Source organism: Canis aureus, chromosome 3 (assembly GCF_053574225.1).
Source record: "Canis aureus isolate CA01 chromosome 3, VMU_Caureus_v.1.0, whole genome shotgun sequence".
In the NCBI taxonomy this organism is placed as follows: Eukaryota; Metazoa; Chordata; class Mammalia; order Carnivora; family Canidae; genus Canis; species Canis aureus.
In genome coordinates, this window is record NC_135613.1 from 37407294 (window position 1) to 37427432 (window position 20139).

The 20139-nt window shown below is 43.3% G+C and overlaps 1 protein-coding gene across 17 annotated transcripts in view; it reads right to left on the reverse strand.

Moving 5' to 3' along the window:
- The window catches only part of DAB1 (DAB adaptor protein 1), a 1166965-nt gene that overhangs the window by 888429 nt on the left and 258397 nt on the right, over nt 1-20139 (reverse strand). For 12 of the 17 annotated variants that reach the window (XM_077891933.1, XM_077891931.1, XM_077891935.1 and 9 more), the window contains one exon: nt 663-766. The exons of 1 other annotated variant lie outside the window; for it this stretch is intronic. The gene's annotated coding sequence lies outside the window, so the exon portion shown is untranslated. Of the gene's footprint in view, nt 1-662; nt 767-18282; nt 18330-20139 lie in introns of those variants that run through there. 4 more of the 17 variants (XM_077891941.1, XM_077891940.1, XM_077891936.1 and 1 more) reach the window with 1 other exon arrangement.

The window sequence follows — 20139 nt, forward strand, 5'->3', positions numbered from 1 at the left end:
GAGCCTGGGAGCTCCACAGAATGGAAACCAAATAAGTCTTCAGTATAGCATACTTAGTGGAACTTTTGGACATGAAATGCACTTACAAAATAATGTGGCATTTCAAAAGCATGTTGTCCTCTGATAAGCCAGGGCTTGGAACCAGAAAGAAAATATCTGTATGGACAATTACCAGACTGTAACAGCCGATGAATGTGATTTGTAACTTGCAGCTGCTGTATTTATTTCAGCACATTAACATACAGACGTTTGTCACCTTACCAAATGCCTTTAATATTTTCTGTCCCAGTGCGAGTTCAAGCTCTGCCTTCTTCCCCTCTCTCTGCCGCTTGATCTCACACCTGTCTCTCTTCTCTCCTGTCCTCCTTCTCCATCTTGTCTTCTCCTCACTTCTCAATGCTTCTATTTTATTTTCCTTCACTTTCCTCTAAATCATTCTTCCTTCCTTTTTCTTCTCCTCTCACTGGCTTCTTCTCTCCCCTTTTCCTCTTTGTTTCTCCGATCCTCTGCCTTTTCTCTCTGCCCCTCTATTTTCTGGCCATTTTCCTCATCTCTCCTGCGCTCCCCACTCCCTATTATTTTCTGTCTCAAAATCCCAGCACACTGCCTTCTGATAAAGGGGCTCTTTTCCAGAATCATACCTTTCCTGAAGGAAACCATACCTTTCCTGGCTCCTTTTCCTGAACCATATCTTCTCAGCAGGTGTGAGGATGCATGCTTGTGGAAAGGGGGGTCTTGTCACATTGGGAGAGCAGGGGACTCTCATCTGTAAAGGATGGAAAGACTGCGGATTATCCCTCTGCTGCCTAGGAGCATGATGGCCCCATTTCTGACTACGTAGGCAAAGGAAGGACCCCCCAAAGACACCATGTCTTCATCTCTGGAACTCATCAATGATTCCTTATAAGGAAAGGGGTCTTCGTAGGTGTGATTACATTATGGACTTTGAGATAGGGAGATGGCCCCTGTGAGCCTGCAATCACAAGGATCTTTATAAGAGGGAGACAGGAAAACTTGATGCAAACAGAGAGAAGTGAGGTGAAGACAGAGGCAGAGACTAGAGACATGTGACTGCAAGCCCGGGAATGCTGGTAGCCACCAGAACAGGAAGAGGCAAGGAAAAGATTCTCCTCCAGGGTCTCTAGAGGTGCCGCTCTACCAACGCAATGCCTGTATTTCCACAATGGGATGCTGATGGTGGACTTCTGGTCTCCAGAACAGAGACAGAATACACTTCTGTGTTAAGTCACCCAGTCTGTGGCTATTTGTTATAGCTGCCACAAGACACTAACACATTGATCTTGAGTCTTATGCCCTCCAAACATCAAGGTCTGAGTTTTTGGATTCTTTTTTTTTTTTTTAATTATTATTAATCTATCACTCTGTCTTTAGCTGATGAACCAACCGGATCCTATGTTATAATCTTAGAAAACTTGGGTTTTTTTGTTTGCTTGTTTGTTTGTTTGTTTTAACTTGTGGGCACTTTGCATGTTTTGGTATCTGTAGGTTATAAGTTAATTTTACAGCCCCTAAATATAGTACATTTCTCAATCTATTTCCTGCCTTTTGATATATATGCATCAGCTCGAAATCCCAATTCTTTCTTTCCCTGACCTACTAGGATGTAGAAAATAAAGTAGGCTCTGAGTACAAGAGACCTCGCACATAGCTCATCACCTGTGAAGTCTGCATAGTTACTACACCTCTCTGAGTCTCTGAGTCTTTATCTATAAAGCAGAGTTAACTGTTTCTCTTTAGACACGTGAGGCAGAAGAAAGCAGGAGATAGAACACAACATAAATTTATGTAGGGGTACCCACAGTATCATAAATAAATGGATACTTTCAAAACTAAATGACAGAGCATTTATGGAATATTACAGAGCATCTATCTAGCAAAAATAAAATAAATAAATTTAAGTAAGTAAGTTAGTAACAGTGTTTGGACCCACACAAACCTGGATTTGAATCTGAGGTCAACCACTTATTAGTCCTCTAAATTTGGGCAAGTTATTTGTCCTCTGAGTCCTCTTCCTTATCTGTGAAATGGGGACAATACCGTGTAGTACATTGGTTATTGTTGTAAGGGTTAATAAAGATGCATGGAAGTGCCTGGCATAGAGTATGCATTACTGTTATGAGTATTATTGATAAACATCATATCTGTTCATCTTATCATCTGTATCTTGCTAGAAAAACCACTCAAATTCCTGGAGCCTCGAGTGCCCCAACTATGAAACAGGGACAGCTGCCCCTCCCTCCCTGGGTTACTGTGGGGATTTGAGGAAGTCACCTATGTGACAGTGGCTGGCATCATGACCACAGCATGGGAGGCATCAAGACAGCTTCTTCTTCAGGTTATTGAGTATATTATGCTTCTCCCTGCTGCATTGATGAAAGAAACCTCAAAGAAGAAACCTGGTTTTGATGGCTTCTCTTTACTGACATGTTTTAGATAGCTGACCTTCAATTTTATGGAAATCCAATTGATATTATTTAAAATCTGCACTGTGGAAGGGAGACTCTTCATTTTACCAGACAATTCTTCCATTAGCTGAAATACTCAGTGATTTCTTTAAATGTGCAATTCCCTACCATCTTTTAAAAATATGATTCAAATGAGCAAATCTTTATTAACCCAACGTGTTAGGACCCCTTTTATTGTAGAAAATACACCTGTCTGAGTCAGGACTGCTCTGCTCTTTGTGTATCAGCTTTAGCATTCAATCTGCCTCTCTTGCACCTTGGGTCCACGTCAGTGCCTTCAACTTAGATTGAAAGTCCACTGGGTCATTGCTTTCTGACTGGCATCTATGGATGCTTCCCGGGCAGGGCAGCCACGTGGGAAATGTTGCTGGTCATCACTGTCAGATGACTGCTCTGAGCACCTGTTGGCCTTGAAATTTACAAACAGAAAGCAGAAGCTGACATGGCCTCTCCTTGAAGTCCTGTCCAGTTTCTCTCTGCCTGGTTCTAAGTTCAGAATCCATCTCTCGTTTATGCCAGCTTCTGCCTTCCTTAGCCACCCCCAGCTCAAGGTGGGAGGGTGGGAGGTGGGGTCTGGTAGACTAAGGAAATAAACTGGCATATGTAATTCATTCCGGACCTAATTCTAGGGTACCGGGAACTCTGCTTTTGAGACTGAGATAACGGACTTAGATGCCAAGGCACCAGAGCTGCAACGGGAATCAGAACCGGGGAGCTGGGAAAAAAAGGCAGCGGCAATCAGAAGTAATGCTTCATGTTGCAAGAGTGCACTGCAGTTTTCTGAAGACACATTCTTACATTTATTCTTCACAGCCACCCCTGAGAGGCTAGTAATAATATGCAATATTTTCATAGATTATGTCAATCTACATGCATGCATATTACACAAATATTTATTTATTCATTCATTCATTCATTCATTCATTTGGAGAAATTGAGGCTCCGTGTCCCAGCTGAGGTCAAACATCTAGATAGTGGCAGAGCTGGGATTCAAATGCAGCTCTAGTTTCAGGGCAGATGAGGGCTAGTGATACTAAGCCATTTGCCAATAGAAACACTTGGTTTACCTGAAAATCCTTGGCCTCAACCCATAGTCCAGTGGAAGGACACAGGTGGGGCTCAATGGAATACATTGTGGGGAGGACTGAGTAATTTTTCTACGGGAGTGGGGAACATCTTATCAATATGAGTTGAGGATCTTTGGGGAAAGCCAAAAGAGGAAAGCAATTGACATGCAATTAGAGAGAGCACAGGCAGCTTCCATTGGCTGGGACAACCCTCAGGGGAGAGGCAGTGGAGGAGAGTGAGCCAGGCTGCTGAGAATCATCTCTCAGTTCTGTCACTAACCAGCAATGCGAGCTACTTAACCTCCTCCACCTCAACGTGTTCATCTGTATAATGGGGACAATGATAGCACTGTCCTCATGGAGTTGTTAGGATGACGAAACCAAATGACACTTCTCAAGTTCTTAGAACACTGCCTGCCCCCTCCATAAGCATTTGATAGATGTTAGTTATTATCATTTTTCTCACCCAACCTTGGCTAATGCCCTATAATAGGGCCAACTCTTCCCTTGGCCAAGCTGATTTGTATAATGTATAAATGGTTTCATGGAGGACTGGTCTGGCTTTTCAGGCAGAGATGACACCTCACAGTCTGCCCAAGACACAGCTATGGCAGCATCAGAAATGCCTCCCCACGAGGGCCACTATCCAAAGTGAGGTGTCCTCCAGCACTTTTCTTTAGTTAGTAAATGGAGTCCTCATGAAAGCAGAGCTGAGGCAATGCTTCTCAAACTGTCATCATTAAATTTTTGGGCCCTGCCCCCAGAGTTTTGATCCAGTAGGTCTGGGTAGGGCCCGAGAATCTACATTTCTAACAGGTGGCCTGGTGAGGCTCCTACCCACTCCCACCCCACCAACTGGGGGAGAAAGGCCTTGGAGGCCCCTTCTCTGCCCCCTCCCAACCAGGTGTTGCTAATTAACCTTGAGCCTCAGTTTCTCCATCTGTGAAAAAGAGTCCCTGGCAGAGCTGCTGTAAGACTGAGATCATCCTTAAACCATGTTTACATAGTGCCTGGGGCACAGTGAGCAGCCTGAGCATATTCATACTTACTGCATTTTTATTATCATTTCACAGGGTGCGTGTGGGGCAGAGGAGGCAGCTGTAGCCTGTTCGAGCAGAGCTCAAAAACAATCTCTTAAAAAAAGGCTACATGCATCTCCGACCTAAAGCCAGCCTCCTGTGTCACATTCACACTGAATCCACTCCTACCCATCCAGATTTTTGCTTTTCTCACATAGTTACACTTACTCCCACTGACAATGAAATTTATATTGCAGCCTTCTCAGCCACGAGGAGGCCATTTGCTACAAGCAATGCCTGTGTTCCAGATGAGGAAACTAAGATTTTTGTCAGATTAGTGAGCCTCGACATCCCCAAATGCAAGTTCTCATTTTTAGTGTATAACGTCATTGTGGCATATTTTCTATATAATAGAATTTACCTGTTTCAATTGCACAATTCGATGATTTTTCGTGAATTTGCCCAGTTGTGTAACCTTCACCATAAATCAGTTTAGAACATTTTGATCACCCCAACAAGATCTCCCGTGCCCTTTTACCCTGCCAAGGATGGCACATGGGTTTCGAGGGTTGGAGGCAGGGCTGCAATAGATAAATCTGCCCAGACCCCCAGGCCAAAGTTTGGAACTCAGGACTCAGGGCCAGTGTCTGGAGACAAGGTGGGTCATAGGTTCATCCCCTGGCACTGCTGAAAGCACCAGAGTGTGTAGCCTGAAGCCACTGGGACTCTGCTAACACGGCAACTTGGAGGGAGTCTGCTGTGAAGAATCAGCAAATATGCTTCATCCTCATGGGGCTCCTTGGTCCAGATGCCCACACAGCTGGCTGTGGCCAGGAGGGACTCTGAATGCCTGGCGTTGGTAAAAAATGAAAAACCAATCCTTCGAGATCCAAGGCCAGATGAGAATTCTGAGTAAACAATAAAAAGCGAGATCCCTTTTGATCCTTCTGCTGCATGACATCTCTAATGGTTGCTTCATAATAATAATAACTACTGTTATTTAGAAATTAATTTGTGACAAGGCACTGTGCTAAGAAATCTCTGTTCCATTTATGATGATGTTATTTAATTCTCCTAACAATGTTTTGAGGTAGGAATATTTTTTGTTCCTATTTTTTTTCCATGAAAAAAAAAACTAAGGCTCAGAGAGGTTGAGACTTGCCCAAGTACACACACACATAGTAAGTAGATGACAGAGTCAGAATTAAAAACCAAGGCTGTTTGTTTCCAAAGCCTGTGTTCTCCCCAAGTAGCACAGTGGTGCCAAAATAACAACAACAGAATGTGGGACCAGCACATCAGTTTCTGGAGCATGTCGCCATTTATTCTCCTACTTAATCTGGATGGGAGTCCCATGAAGGTAGGGCCATGTCTGCTTCTCTTCACCATTGAATACCCAGCACCTGGTGCTGTGCTTGGCACCCAGAGGTGTCAGTATTTATCAATTTGACATTGTCATGCCTCTATCATAGGAGGTAAAAAGACACGGGAGTATACTGGCTTTGTCACTCAGAAGTTAAGAGACTGGCAAGTTACTTCTTTGTGCCTCAGTTTCCTGATATGTGAACAAAACAAAATAAAATGAAAGAAAAAGGAAATCCTCCATTTCAGAGGATTGTTGTGAAGATTAAATACCCAGCGTCTTGCTGCACGAAGTCAGCAGTCAGTGATACCAACCCTTACAAGTATTATTAATATTCCTATTGCAGAGATAAGGAGATTTGGGCTCAAAAGGAGACTCTTTAGCCAAGAACCAAAGGGAGAACATGGCTGAGGCAGGACACGAGTCCTCTGGACTCCAAGGCAGCCCAAGGCTTTTTCTTGACTTTACATGCTCAATAAATGTCTACCGACTGAAAGAAAAAAAAAAAAGTGTCTGGCCACTGACTCAGAGCCAGAAGAGAAGGTACTGGTACAAACCAGTTCCCAGAGTGCTCATGATTACTGCTGGGGGCACCTTTGGGAGGCTCCATGGATCCAGAAGGGGAATCCTTTCCTACCCCATGGATCCAGAGCCTCCTTCCTTAAAGGAAAAGATGCTCCCCCAGACTGAATTCCTCTGGCAAGCACCTCCTCTTTGCCTCCCCTCCCTCAGGAATGTTCCTGTGAAGGTGAAACATGTGAAATCTGAAAGGGAACAGTGAATGGTTGCTCTTGTGCATTGTTATGCAAATGCTACACAAATTGGAGTCTTAAATCTGGCCCTAATGATGCCATCCTGCTTTGTCTTCCAGCTTCCCTGACACCCATTCTGAGATGCACCATACAGATGTTAGTTTATTATGTACACCAATAACTCACTCTACGTCTCAGCGAGGTGGGCTGTTAGCAGCCAGCATCTCAGCCCTGATAGCGACGGAATGTGCCCCAGTGAAAGATGTGTGATTTAAGCTCTTTGCAGCCCACAATTCAAGCGCTTTCTTTTATCAGGGCCCAAGCAGCAGCTAATCGTGTGACGGAATGATGGCAAATCCAGAAACAACGCAGATCCCACAAAGAGGCTGATTAAAAGCTTACTCGAAATTTGGAAAATAATAATTTTTAAAAATGATAACATTAAGAAAAAAAAATCTCAAGATGCACAAAGAAAACCAATTTAGTTTGAGCCAATCCTTCATCCTCAGAAGGATTAGAAGAAAGGTTCTGCTTTATGCTCAATGTGGAGACACTCTGCAGCCAAAACATAAAACGTCCCACTAATTATTCTTTCAAGCTTCAACATGTACTTTATTAATCTTTTTCCCCACTTTAACAGCCGCAGATGTAGGCTTAATTCAGTGAATAAGCAACAGAACTTGTTTAAGTTCAGCATGTCAGCTGCATCTTTGGTGTTCGCTGCACCGGGGCGGGCGACGTTGGCAGGGCTCAGAAATGGAAGTCGTGTCAATCATGTGTGGCATTATTCTTCCAGGAGGTAACCTGTCTTTAGCATATCCCAGCCAGTGCACTCCAGGCAGAACAGTGTGGTGTCTTCGAAGGGTTGCTCAAAGAAAAAGACAGCTGAAGGAAGAATCAAAGTAGCGATGATATAAAACACCCTGTGTTGCCTAAGGATCCAGAAGATTCTCATTCCTCATGATGAATCCAAAAGAAAAATAGTAAAATAGATAGTACGAAAAAGTACCAATTATGTGGAAACGAGACACTTCAAGGTCAGATTCATTTTCATGTTTCAGGGGCCACATTCTACTTCATTCTTTCATGTAACTGTCCAACCATTTTTTTCATTTATAATTGAATAAATTATATCACTCTGTAAATATATTGCCTCCATAGTAGGTATGAGCACTATTATGTGTCAAGCACTGTGTATGGGACTTAGGTAAGTAACATACAGATATCCTATTCTTCAGGAAAAGGAAAAAGAGGAAAAGAATTGCTACATATTAAGTGACTACCATATATGGGACACTGTGCAGAGAACTCTCAGTATTCCTTATGCCCTGAGTAGTAGATATGATCTCAATTTGCAGGTAAGAAATCTGAAGCTGCAAGTTTGACTAATTTGCCTAAGATCCCACTGCTAGGAATAGTGGGGCTGGAGTGCAAACCCAAGACTACCATATTTCTAATTCAGGGCTCTTTCCAAACCCAAATTACAAGTGCTGAGGATTCATGGATCACATGATTACCAACTGAAATGCAGGTGAAGGTGAAAACTGCTTAAGAAAACAAGTGGATAGGGATGCCTGGGTGGCTCAGTTAGTTAAGTGTCCAATTCCTGATTTCAGCTTAAGTCATGATCTCAGCATCATGAGATTGAGCCCCATGTCAGGCTCCACACTCAGCAGGGAGTCTGCTTGAGATTATCTCTCCCTCTGCCTATGCCCCTCCCCCTGGCTCCCCTCCCCCCCACACACACATACTCTCTCTCTCTTAAAACAAATAAATAAAATGTTAAACAACAACAACAACAACAAGTGCATAAAGCATTACAGAAACTTAGAAGAAAAAGAAAATGTGATTGGCATGGAGGTGGGGGGCTGGCGTTGAGGAAGGAGCTCTAGAGGAGGAAGCAGTTGACCTAGGTCTTAAAGGGGTTGGATATATAGTGATTAACATTTAAAAACGACATCTATAGAACAGGGAACAGCTTGAGCAAAATCCTGGAGACTGGAAAGCATGGACTACATTCAGAGAAATCAAGGTAGTTTAGAGTGTGAATTAAGGTACATAAAAACGAGTTTAGAAATAAAGTATAGGGTCAGACTACAGAACTCCTGATTATCATAAAAGGCATTTTGCATTAAAAAATGTGGGGAAAAACGGGTTCCATCTTGCACTTGTAGGAAATAAACTTAGAGAATGCTTAGTTTTATACCAATCTGAGATGTATCAATGTAGCTAAAAACAAACCCCTTGTTGAATATATTCAAATCTCAGCATGACTTCTGGGATCAGAAGGCCTGAGTTCAAGTCCCAGTTCTTGAGCTCACCTATTCAACAGCCCTGAGCAGCTGTGTTGTGGTGCTTGCTGATTTACATTTCACATTACATTGTGAAAGACTCACAACCAGAAGGGTTAGTCACATTAAGCATTATGGGCCAATTACATAGCAGGACAATTAATTAATGCAAACAGTTTTAAAACACTCACTATATATTTATTTATCCACACATATCTCAGAAACTATGCATACACACTAAGGGGAGATACACAAAAAATATTCTCATTGGGGGATCCCTGGGTGGCTCAGCAGTTTAGCGCCTGCCTTCGGCCCAGGGCGTGATCCTGGAGTCCCAGGATGAGTCCTGCATCAGGCTCCCTGCATGGAGCCTACTTCTCCCTCTGCCTCTCTCTCTCCCTCTCTCTCTCTGCGTCTCTCATGAATAAATGAATAAAATCTTTAAAAAAAATGTTCTCATTGAAACTCCAGAACAATTGTGATAGCTTGATCCTACTTTACAATTGAGGAAACTGAGATCCCAAGAATTTGACCACCTAAATCCAAAAACATAGGCCTAGAAAGTAGAAGAACAGAGTTATTCTAAATCTAGTGCTTTTTCCAATATCTTGCTATTTCCTCACACTTGCCATTTAAATTGATGGTGGCTCTCAATCTGTATGCCGCTGAACATTTCAGGAGTGTCCAACTAAACAGCAAGCAATGTTCCGACTTCATTTATGCTATACACTGCATACTGTCAGGGGAATGCTAAAACACAGGCATTGTGCAGGGTATGGCTTGCTTGGAATTGCGCATCATTGGGATTCAGCCTCCCCATTTTATAGGTATGCAATTGTTCAAAGGATATAGACTTGTTGGGAGCATAAAATGAGACAATGCATGTGAAGACTTTTTGATAATATAAGATATTGTTTCTGTTTCAGAGGAAGAATTAGAAAATTTTCCTTAAGATAGTTCTTTGAATACTTGTTCTGTGCTTCCCACAACTATGATATAAACGCCCTGGGTGCACTGAAGGGGGCACTTGGCAGGATGAGCACTGGGTGTTATGCTAAATGTTGGCAAATTGAACTCCAATAAAAAAAATTAAAATAAATAAATGCCCTGGGTGTTAAAAGTATATTCTACTTGTCTTTGACACTGCAATTGCACCCAGAATAGCACGTGATATTTCCAAGAAACCCCAAAATTTATTGAATTAAGTCATAATTCCTCATATTTAATAATGATGATGATTGCTAGACTTTGTTGGGCACTTACTATGTGCCAGGCATTGTGTTAAGTGTTTGGTATTTACGGATTCTTGTGATTTTTATACCAACTCTTCATTTTCCAGGTAAGGAAACAGGCAGAGAGAGGTGAAGAGAACTGCTCCAGTTCACACAGCAAGTCAGTGGCAGACCTGGGATTTTTAGCTTTGGCAGTCTGACGCATGTCCCCATGGCAGTACTCTGTTCATAAGGCTTATTCAGAATGTGTGAACAGTCCTAAATTGTTCATAAGCACCATCATATCCATCCTCTCATCTGCTCCTCATCACAATTCCATAACATAGGCAGGATTATTCCCAGCTTAGGGATGAAAACACCAAGGCTCAAGGCCACACACTTGATTGAGAAAATCACCATAGTCTTTTATTACAGAAAGTAGCATTTTGCTTTGTCTTCACTCAGGAAAAAATACACATATCTGAAAAATTCCAGGAATTCTCAGAGCAATTACAGAGTCTCTTGCTACAAACACAACAGAACCTTCTTCAAAGCACCACGCATGCTTGGAAGAACACACACATAAAAGTGTAATTTGAACACTTGTCGGTTTTACCCCCTTGTTGCAAGAGAAGAAGAATGTTTATGCACCAAAAAAATCTAGCTGCATTTCCCAGTTTAATTAGTTTTGTCAAGTGCCTGCAATGTGATTTCCATGTTAATTTCCTCATATCCCATTTCAGTTTCTTTATATTCCACTTCAATTATTTGCTTAAAAATTGAGAGTCACAATGACTGTGTTCAAATTCCACTGAACTCAACTGACATTTACTGATGCTCTGTCAGGCTCTAGCCCTGCAGAGCTTCCATGCCCCCTGCACGCCCATCACAGACATCCCTAATCGATCAATACTCCTTCCTCCACCCCACACTATCCTGGGAAGTATAAACCTCAAAATCATACTCCACAAGGCTTTTCCGGGCAGCCACTCCCAACTGATAGACACAGACACAAGATAATGAAAACTATCTACAATCCAGATGTTTAGATACTTTCTTGCAAATTCCCTTCCCATTTTATTCTCGTAAGGTAGAGGTATCTCAATTTTTAAACATAAGGTGGCTCACAGAGGTGAAGGGTCCTACCCACATGTTAGATATCACACTCGTGAGAAGTCTCCCTGGCCTCTCACATTCAGTGTAAAATTCGACCTTTTGATCATCTGTAGGCCTGGCCCACCGTGCATCTGCTTTCCTGGTCTCTGAGGAGGAGTGCAAAAGGGAAAAGGGAAAGCAATCTCTGCCAAGTTAGACTGATCCCTGGTGGTAAATAAGTGCTCTCACATTAGCCTGGAACAGCGTTTATTCTGTACTTTATAAGTGAAACAGTCAGATATGGAAAGAGTCTTTTAAAATCAAGGCCCAACATCATCTCATTTAATTTTTACATCATGAGTCTTTTTTTTTTTAAAGATTTTATTTATTTATTCTTGAGAGACATACAGAGAGAAAGAAGCACAGACACAGGCAGAGGGAGAGGGAGAAGCAGGCTCCATGCAGGGAGCCTGACATGGGACTCAATCCCAGGTCTCCAGGATCGCACCATGGGCTGAAAGCAGTGCTAAACCACTGAGCCACTCAGGCTGCCCCATCATGAGTCTTTGAGTTAGCCATTATCATCCTCATTTTGTGAGGAAGCTGAGGCACGGAGTGGTTAGGTAATTTGCTAAAGGTCACACAGCTAGTTTAGTGATGTTCAAGATGCAAACTCAGATCTTTCTACCCTTGTGTAAGTCTATTGAATGAACTGTTTTTTTTTTTTTCTGATCTCTTCTCTCTTCTGCCTTTAGAACATAAATATTTAAGCTAATTAACCAAACAATAATTTATTTCTTATTTCATCTCCTTCTTCTTTATCTCCTCCCAAAAATGTTTTATTGAGCAAAAGTTTTATTAACAAATATATGGTTGCATGTTTACATATTTAACAAATGTTCTCTGAGCCTTGTACAGGGACCATAAGGTACAGAGATGAGTCACAGACACTTTCTGACTCCAGGGAGCTTACATTCTGGTGTGAGGACGACTGACCAGTCAGAAGACAATGAAAACACAATGTGATTCTAATAACGGAAATACAGGGGATTAGGAAGCACCATATCTGGGTTCTGGGCCTACTCAGAAATAACCAGGGTAATTAATATAGCTGTGGAAACAAATAACCCTCAAATTTCAGTGGCTCAACACAAGTTTATTTCTCATATCACAGTCTGAAGTGTGCTGGAAGATTCTACTCCGTGGGGTAACTCAGGGACTTAGACTCCTCCACCCTGTGTCTCTGCCATTCTGGGGGCTTCTTCAGAGTCCTCCACTGGGTCCCCCCCAGTCTGGCCCACCAATGGTTGGGAAAAGAGAAGGTGTTGCAGATTGCTTGAGAAGGTTTAGAGCCAGGCCTAGAAGAGGAGTGCATCCCACATGCCAGTGTCTACCTAGCCCGTCTTACCTTGGAGCCTCTAGAGTGTATGACTAGATGCTCCTCTTCCTTAGTACATCTCCAAATTTTCTTAGATATAGGGGGCCACATGGCTGGGTTTTGGCCCTGAGTCATCCCTCAGAGGAGAGTCCCCCAACCCACTTCAGACTGATGTGAAGAATAAACTTTTGTAGTGTTTAGCCATTGGGTTTTTAGAGTCATTTGTTATAGCAGTTTTTGCTAACTTGCCCAAAGAGAAGTCCCATTTCCTTTACTGTAAAATGGAGCAAACAATATCCTGCCATGAGGACCAAATAATAAAATGAGTGTGAAAACTCCCATGTGATCTAAAGTAGCATGATTAGCATTTTAATTTTACCCCAGAAAAGCAAACAGAATTCCAGGTGTAGAGACATGGTGGGATGCTAAATGGGATGCTTAAACGGGAAATCCAGGCTCTTTCAGAAGACCGTATCAGTGCTAGCCTGAGCCACATACTCTATAGAGAGTGGAGTTGTTTTTTTCTTTTTTTTTTTTTTCCTGGGCTTCTTTTCATAAAAACAACCCTGTACACATGTATTGATTCTTTAACTAAGACACAAGTGATCTTCCTAGCAAAGGATCTACCAGACAGTAGATGTCACACAGAATCAGGCAAAGACTCCTTCCCATACATCTGTATGGTTGTTTCCAACTCAATAGTTGCTCCCTGCTTCTGTCCCATTGCCCCCAATTCATATGAATAACATGAGTAACAGTCAGTGGTGTGCCAGAGCCAGCTCACATCAGCTCAAAAGAATCGACCTTGGCTCAATTGTGCACATCAGTTCCTAAGTTTTCATTCAGTGATGTCACATTAACTTGAAATCAGCCCTGGGGGAGGTGCTATACCATGGAAATGAACTAATGTGCAAATTGTGCTTTTTCTTTCCCCCTTGTCCTCCTCCTCTTCTTTTGTTTTTTATATGAGAAGTCACATATAAAAATATACCAGCACAACATTGATAATAACAAAATTAATAGTAATAAGAATAACAGCTATCATTTCCTTAATGGTCAGTGTGTGCCAGGGCTCCAGACATAATAAATGCTAGATATTTATAACCTCATTTATTTCTCATAACAGCCATGCAAGTGAATGTGATTGTGTTGCTGCTACTCCAGCAGGGAAATTGAAGCTCAGATAAGTCAAATAATTCGCTGAAAGACATGGGACAAGGAACGGAAAACCAGGTTTTGAACACGTTTCTACCTCACTTGAGTTTCAGATTATTTCTAGCCTATTGTGTTAGATAAAAGGACAATTTGAGCTTCGAAATTGGATAAAGGTTATTATAAGTTTGCTTCTACCCAGGAAGAGGAAATGGAATAAAATACTTAAAATATTTCTGTCTTTGTGTAATTACACGAATTTGTAAAAACACTCACTCGCAGTGGATGTCAATCTGCTGGGGGTCACTCTGGGGGAGTCTAAGCAGGAGCAGCCATCGCCCTGCTGTTTTAGCAGGTAGGGAGGTTGCATTCATGACATTGGGTGGTTTGCCCTGTGCCAAACAAAGATGGCAGACACAGATGTGGCTCTGGGGCCCTGGGTCTTCCGGCCCACTGCTTGGTTACAATACTTGAAATAGTGCACTGTGACAGTCTCCTGTCCCCATAAATGATTGCTTATTGATGAATCTACCTCCATCCACCCCATGGGAGAGTCTCTTGGCGGAAAATTCAGAGATTTTCCTCTCGGTGCCTCAGGAGTAGATCATGAGGGTTATAGGCAACTGATGGATGTTTTAAAATGGCTATTAAATAACTGAGTGATGTCAGGGAATGGGTTACTTGACTGGCAGAGGGATGATGAACACAGAGGCTGGCAGGGTGAGGCCTGGGCCCCAAGAAAGAAAGAAACGGACCAAAAAAAAAAAAAAGGCAGGAGAAGAAGAAAGGAGGGGACATGGCACTGGGAAGTAGTGGTCACTGGACAGTAGCTTCAGGTGCTTTATGGCAGTTGCCCAGGACCTGCACTAAGCTTGGCCTTCATAAGTCTACTCTGAATGTAATGCTTTTTAATTAGCAAGATGGCAGGCTCCTTTTGTGAATCCATTAAGAGAGCCTGAGTCCAGGAAGAGGGAGCAGGGAGGCAGCTGCCCATCAGTAGCCTTGGCTTCCGCTATGCGGAAATGACCAGTGCCAGATGGAGCCCACGAGCCTGAGACAGAGACATGTGTCTTGGTCCTTCTGGTCCAACACTGTTCCTTTGACCCTGTGGAGCAACTATCTTTCCTCTTCAGAGCCCATCCTGCATCACAACTGGCCCCGGGCACCCCTGTTGTTCACATCTCTGTGAACCATCCACCCCATCCCACTTCCTTCCTCCCTATGTATTCAAGCTCTTGGCTCATTTTCCTAATTCCTATTTCCATTTTGCACCCCTCCCCCCCAGGCCTGACACTTAACTCTTGGCTCCGAAGTCTGGCTTTAATCCTTGGTCACAATTTGTACTTCTGATGATGCTGCCTTTGGCCTTAACTGGACAAACATCTTGTCTAGTCCAGCCCAGCTATCACAGACATCCCCGACAAACATGTCCTAAACAGGGACCCAGCCTCTCTGGCTTCTATTAACTCCTCTAAGGAGACTGTATTGGTTATGATGTTTATGTTCCCCACATCTGTTCTTCCCCAAGATGATCTATCTACTCAGTGTTTACTCTGTCTTGCTGCACCAAAATCACCCATGATGCTCCCTGGAAATCCAATATCCCAGCTTGCTTCAGACTCTTTTTCTAAAAGCCTCAGAGTTTGTTCTAATGTGTGGCAGCGTCGAGAATCACTGGACTAAGCCAGCCTGTTACTCCCACTTCCCTTGCAAGTAAACAGGTCTGAGCTTAAATCCCAGGGGCAAGGGACATCAAGGAGAAATTGGGGACTTCTGCAAGAAAGACACAGACAGAGGTGCAGCCCCTTTTCAGCATCAGGATGTGTTACATCAAGATATGAGGTAGAGAATTGCTGCTGCTACCCTGCCACAGATGAAGGGAAACAGCCTAAGGCAAAGCCAACCTATGAAGGGTGGAGTGTTAGGTGGACAATGGACACTGAGTCCAGTGAGGTGGAAAGACGCTGGATTCCTATCACATCCTTGAGCCAGGGAACCAACCTGACCTTGAGTCTTGTCATCTAATGAGGTAATATAGACCTTTATCATTTAAGTCAGAGGTCCACATTTTTTTTTCCTGTAAAGGGCCAAAAAAGTAAGTATTTTAGGCTTTGCCAGTCCTACAGTTCTTGAAATAGCTAGTCTGCCCTTGGAACATGAAAACAGCCATAACAATACATAAGTGAATGGGTATGGCTGTGTTCCAATAAAACATGGTCTGCAAATACAGGCAGAGGGCTAGATACAGCCTGTGTGCTGGATATAGCCTATGTGCAGCTCATGGTGATGCAAATATGATTTCCCAACATTAAGGCTACATTACTGCCCCTTTCCATCCTGCTGAGCCCCAAATGTACATCTTCATGTAACCATTCATCAAATCCTTCTTGAGGTCCTACAGGCACCTCCAATTCAACATCTTCAGAACTGACCATCTCTAGGTCTGCTTCTCCTCTTGCATTCCCCACTTCTCAAGTGGCACCATCACCTTGAGCCACTCAAACTCAACTCCTTGTCTCATCTTTATTGCCTGTGTTATTAGTCACCCAGCCACCATGTTCCATCAGCCCTAACTGTAAAATATTTCTCAGTCCTCTATTCATCCCAAATATTTACTTTGTGCCAGGCACAGTACTGGGAACTGAGAACATAACCACAAAGCAGATGCAGTTCCTGCCCTCACAGAGCTTAAGATAAAAAATCTTTGATGTACAATAAATGACAGCTGGTACCCACCGTTACTCAGACCTATTATGGGTCAGGCTCTGCACTAGGCACTTTCCAGCAAAGGCTGATCTTCAAGGCACACCTGAGTGTGCATATTATTATCTCTTATTCATAGATAAGGTAACTGAGAATTCTAAGGATTGACTCACTTCCCATGGTCACAGCAGCACAGTCATGGCAGCACCAGAACAGGAGATAGATCTGTCCCCACACCAAAGCCTGCCCCCGCTCCACTACCTCATCCCCTGCTTGTCCATTCCAGCACCAGGATGGCTTTTTGAATCCCATTATCACTTTGGGAATTCTTGATCAATGAGTACCCAGAATGACACCTGGATATCACTTTGGCAAAAAAGCCCATGATGAATGTCTCATCAGCACAAGAGCTGTGCAATTAGGCATAGGCTGCTCAAGCATCCGTGTTGGAAGTCAGTCACTCTGTTTTCTGCCAAATAGGATGGCCACCTGTGCCCTGGCAGAACTTTACCCCAGAAAACTGAAAACCCAAGTGCTGGAGGGTGGAGGCTAGAAGTTCTCAGCAAGAGGCTCTTTCCAAAGTCAGCCTCTGGCTGCATGGGCCCCACCATCTTCCTGTCCTGTGGCACATTTGAAGGAGGGTGATTGAGGAACTCAGCCCTAGAACCAGGTGGACCTGCACTTAAATCCTGCTGCAATCTCAGACAAGTCACCAAATCTCCCCTTGCCTACGTCTCCACCTCAGCAACTGGGATTAAGCTGCCTACCTGTCAGGGTGATCGGGGGTGGAAGGCATGGAGGTTTGAGAAGGGAGAGCATAGAGCAGACCTGAACCAGGGCTCAGTGGGTGGCAGCCACCTTCCCTGCTCTGGGTGCTCATGGGCCTTGGCAGCCCCTCCAGCTGGGGCTGGTAGAGGAGGGTATATGAGGCTCTCTGAGTAGCTCAGAAGTCGGAGCCCAACGCAGGTGGAGCTCTTGCCCTCCTCAGGGCTGCTGCCTTCTCCGTTTCGAATATCTGGCTAACTGCTTTGCAGGGACATTACATGTAATTATCATTGCTCTGTGGGGTGATTATCCCCCAGGTAAAGAAACTGATGCTCAGAGAGGTTAACACCTTACAGCTGGCAGGTGGTAGTTAGGACTTGAGCCCCACTTTTCAAACCCCAGAGTTTAATAAGCATTGAACCATGCCACTATCCTGCTTCCCATCTTCAAACCCCATCTCGCTTATTATCCGATGGGTAGTTGGCAGTATTCTGATGGCATGCATACCTCAGCTTGTTTAATTCACCAGGTCCCCCAAGTTTGGGTCTGTCTCTCATTCTCCTTAGCGGCTTCCTACTCCCCACTCCTCCAGCCACGTATGAGAGTAACAGCTAATGTCTGCATGCCTACCTGCTCAGCTAAAACTTAAAAGACCCCCATTTACAGGACAACTAGCTAACAGCCAGGCACTGTGCTTGGCACTTACCTTATTTACTCTCCATAATAATACTTATGTAGGCCTCATTGAGCCACTTTTCAGAAGGCTCAGAAAATGACAGTTATTGAATGAATATAGGTGGAATTCACAGATAAAACTCTGTTCACTGTGCCTGTGCTTTTTCCTCCATTCCAAGTGCTTTTATCCCCCAATTAGGCACTCATATTCCCTTCCTCTCTCTTCTCTCTCTCCCTCTCTCCTTACCTACCCCCCTTTCCCCCCTCCTATCTTCCCCTCCCTCTCTCTCTTTCTGGCTTCCCTTAGGTAGCTGGGGCTACTCACCAGCTATCAGCATCTTGGGATCTAGCCTGCCCTAATGACTACAGATCTTAGAGCTCAGAGTTCTCAAATCTTGGTTGCCTAGTAACAAGCCCCACCTCCCTTGCCCCTCCCACAGCCCCCAGTTCCATCCCCAGCCTGAAATAATGGACTTCTGGCTACTCTGTTATCTTTCAAAAATGTGCACTTAACCAATGTTTTTAGTATAAAATAACTGGCCACCAGAGCCAGGGACTCAGAATGGGCATTTTGCCAGAGGCCAGGACCTTAGAGATACAGCAGACAAGAAAAGGCCTAGGGACCAGCTGACTTGGACTTTCTAGGACCAGGGATGTATTTAACAAATGTTCATTGGGTATTCAGATTCCAGCCATAATGCATATTAGGAGCTCTCTGCAAAGAGCACGCCACTATGAGTTTTACTGATATGATGCCATCAGCCCAAGGCCACCCCTCCCTCACCACACCCCCAACTTTTTTTTTGTCTGTCAAACTCTCACTGATCATCCTTCATCTTATGAGAAACTTTGACTGCCCCCATACCCCATCACAGACTTGAGTCCATTTTTGTGCTCTCATATCAAGTGTTAACATCTATCAACTACTCACCAGATAGCACTGGAATTTGTTATGTACATGGCTGTCTCTTCTACAAGCCTAGGTAAGTTCTGCAAGGGCAAGTAATGTGAATTCTGCAAATCTTAGTACAAGGCATGGGGCCCACTGAGTGTTTTTTAGGATAGGAAGACAAAAGAGAAGATGTAAGAAAGAGAAGGAATAGAAAAAGGGGAGAGGAAAAGAAGAAAGGGGGAAAAGAGAAAAAGGAAAATTACAGAAGTGGAAGAATGAAGGAAGGTAGGGAGGTAAGAAAAATAAAGCAGAGGGAAGAACGGCATGCAATCTGCTCTGCTAGGTCTTAGGAGGGGTCACATAGATGAATAAAACCAAGTCCTTCCTCTATCACAGTCTACTTGGGGAGACACAGTCAGGGAAAGATGAAGAAAGTTTGGAGAACAGGCAGGGAAGTTCTATGAGCTGGAGTAAGCCAGTTGCAAATCCCAGTGCAGGTCACTATGCCTATCCAGTTGATGGATTTCAGACCCGCAGAACCTTCTTCTGGATTTGGTGACCGTGATAAAGTTAGAGCCTGGTTAAGCATGGGTTTAGTAGATAGATTCTTCTTTCTTACAATCTTATCCAAAAAGCCTGAAATATCTCATGAGCACTGCCTAGTACATGCCTTGTACACAGTAAATGCTGCAATATTTATGGAATAAACAAAAGCCATAAAAACTTATTAGGAAATACAGGATCTTATTTCGAGGATCTCACAGGCACACAACCTGATTTTTGAATGGTTAAATGAAGGAGTAGTGTGATTCCTGATACCCTCCCTAATGCCTGACACACAGTAGGTAAATATGCATTGAAAAGAAGACCCATATAAATCTCAGCTTCACCATAAACTAGTTGAATGACCTTGAACTAGTTACAATCTCTCTGGGCCTCAGTTTCTTCATCTATAAAATGAATGGCCATGATATAATAACCTCTAAGATGCCTCCAAACTCTAATATTCAGAGATTCTAAAAAAGGCTCAGGATATTCTGATGGCCAAAAAAAATGAAGGGTACTTCAGACTACCAGGGAAATTCACATTTTATTTATTTTTAAATTATGGGAAAGTTCTTTGGCCAGCTACAGAGGCCCCATTCACTGGTGGAATAAATGCCCATGACTTCAAAGCTATAACATGAGGTATTAAATTTAGAAAATAGAAAAGGAATAAAATTGTGCTTTCCTGCTTATATGCTTCTAGCCTTATTAATTAACCATTTTCATGCCACCACTAATGTGATT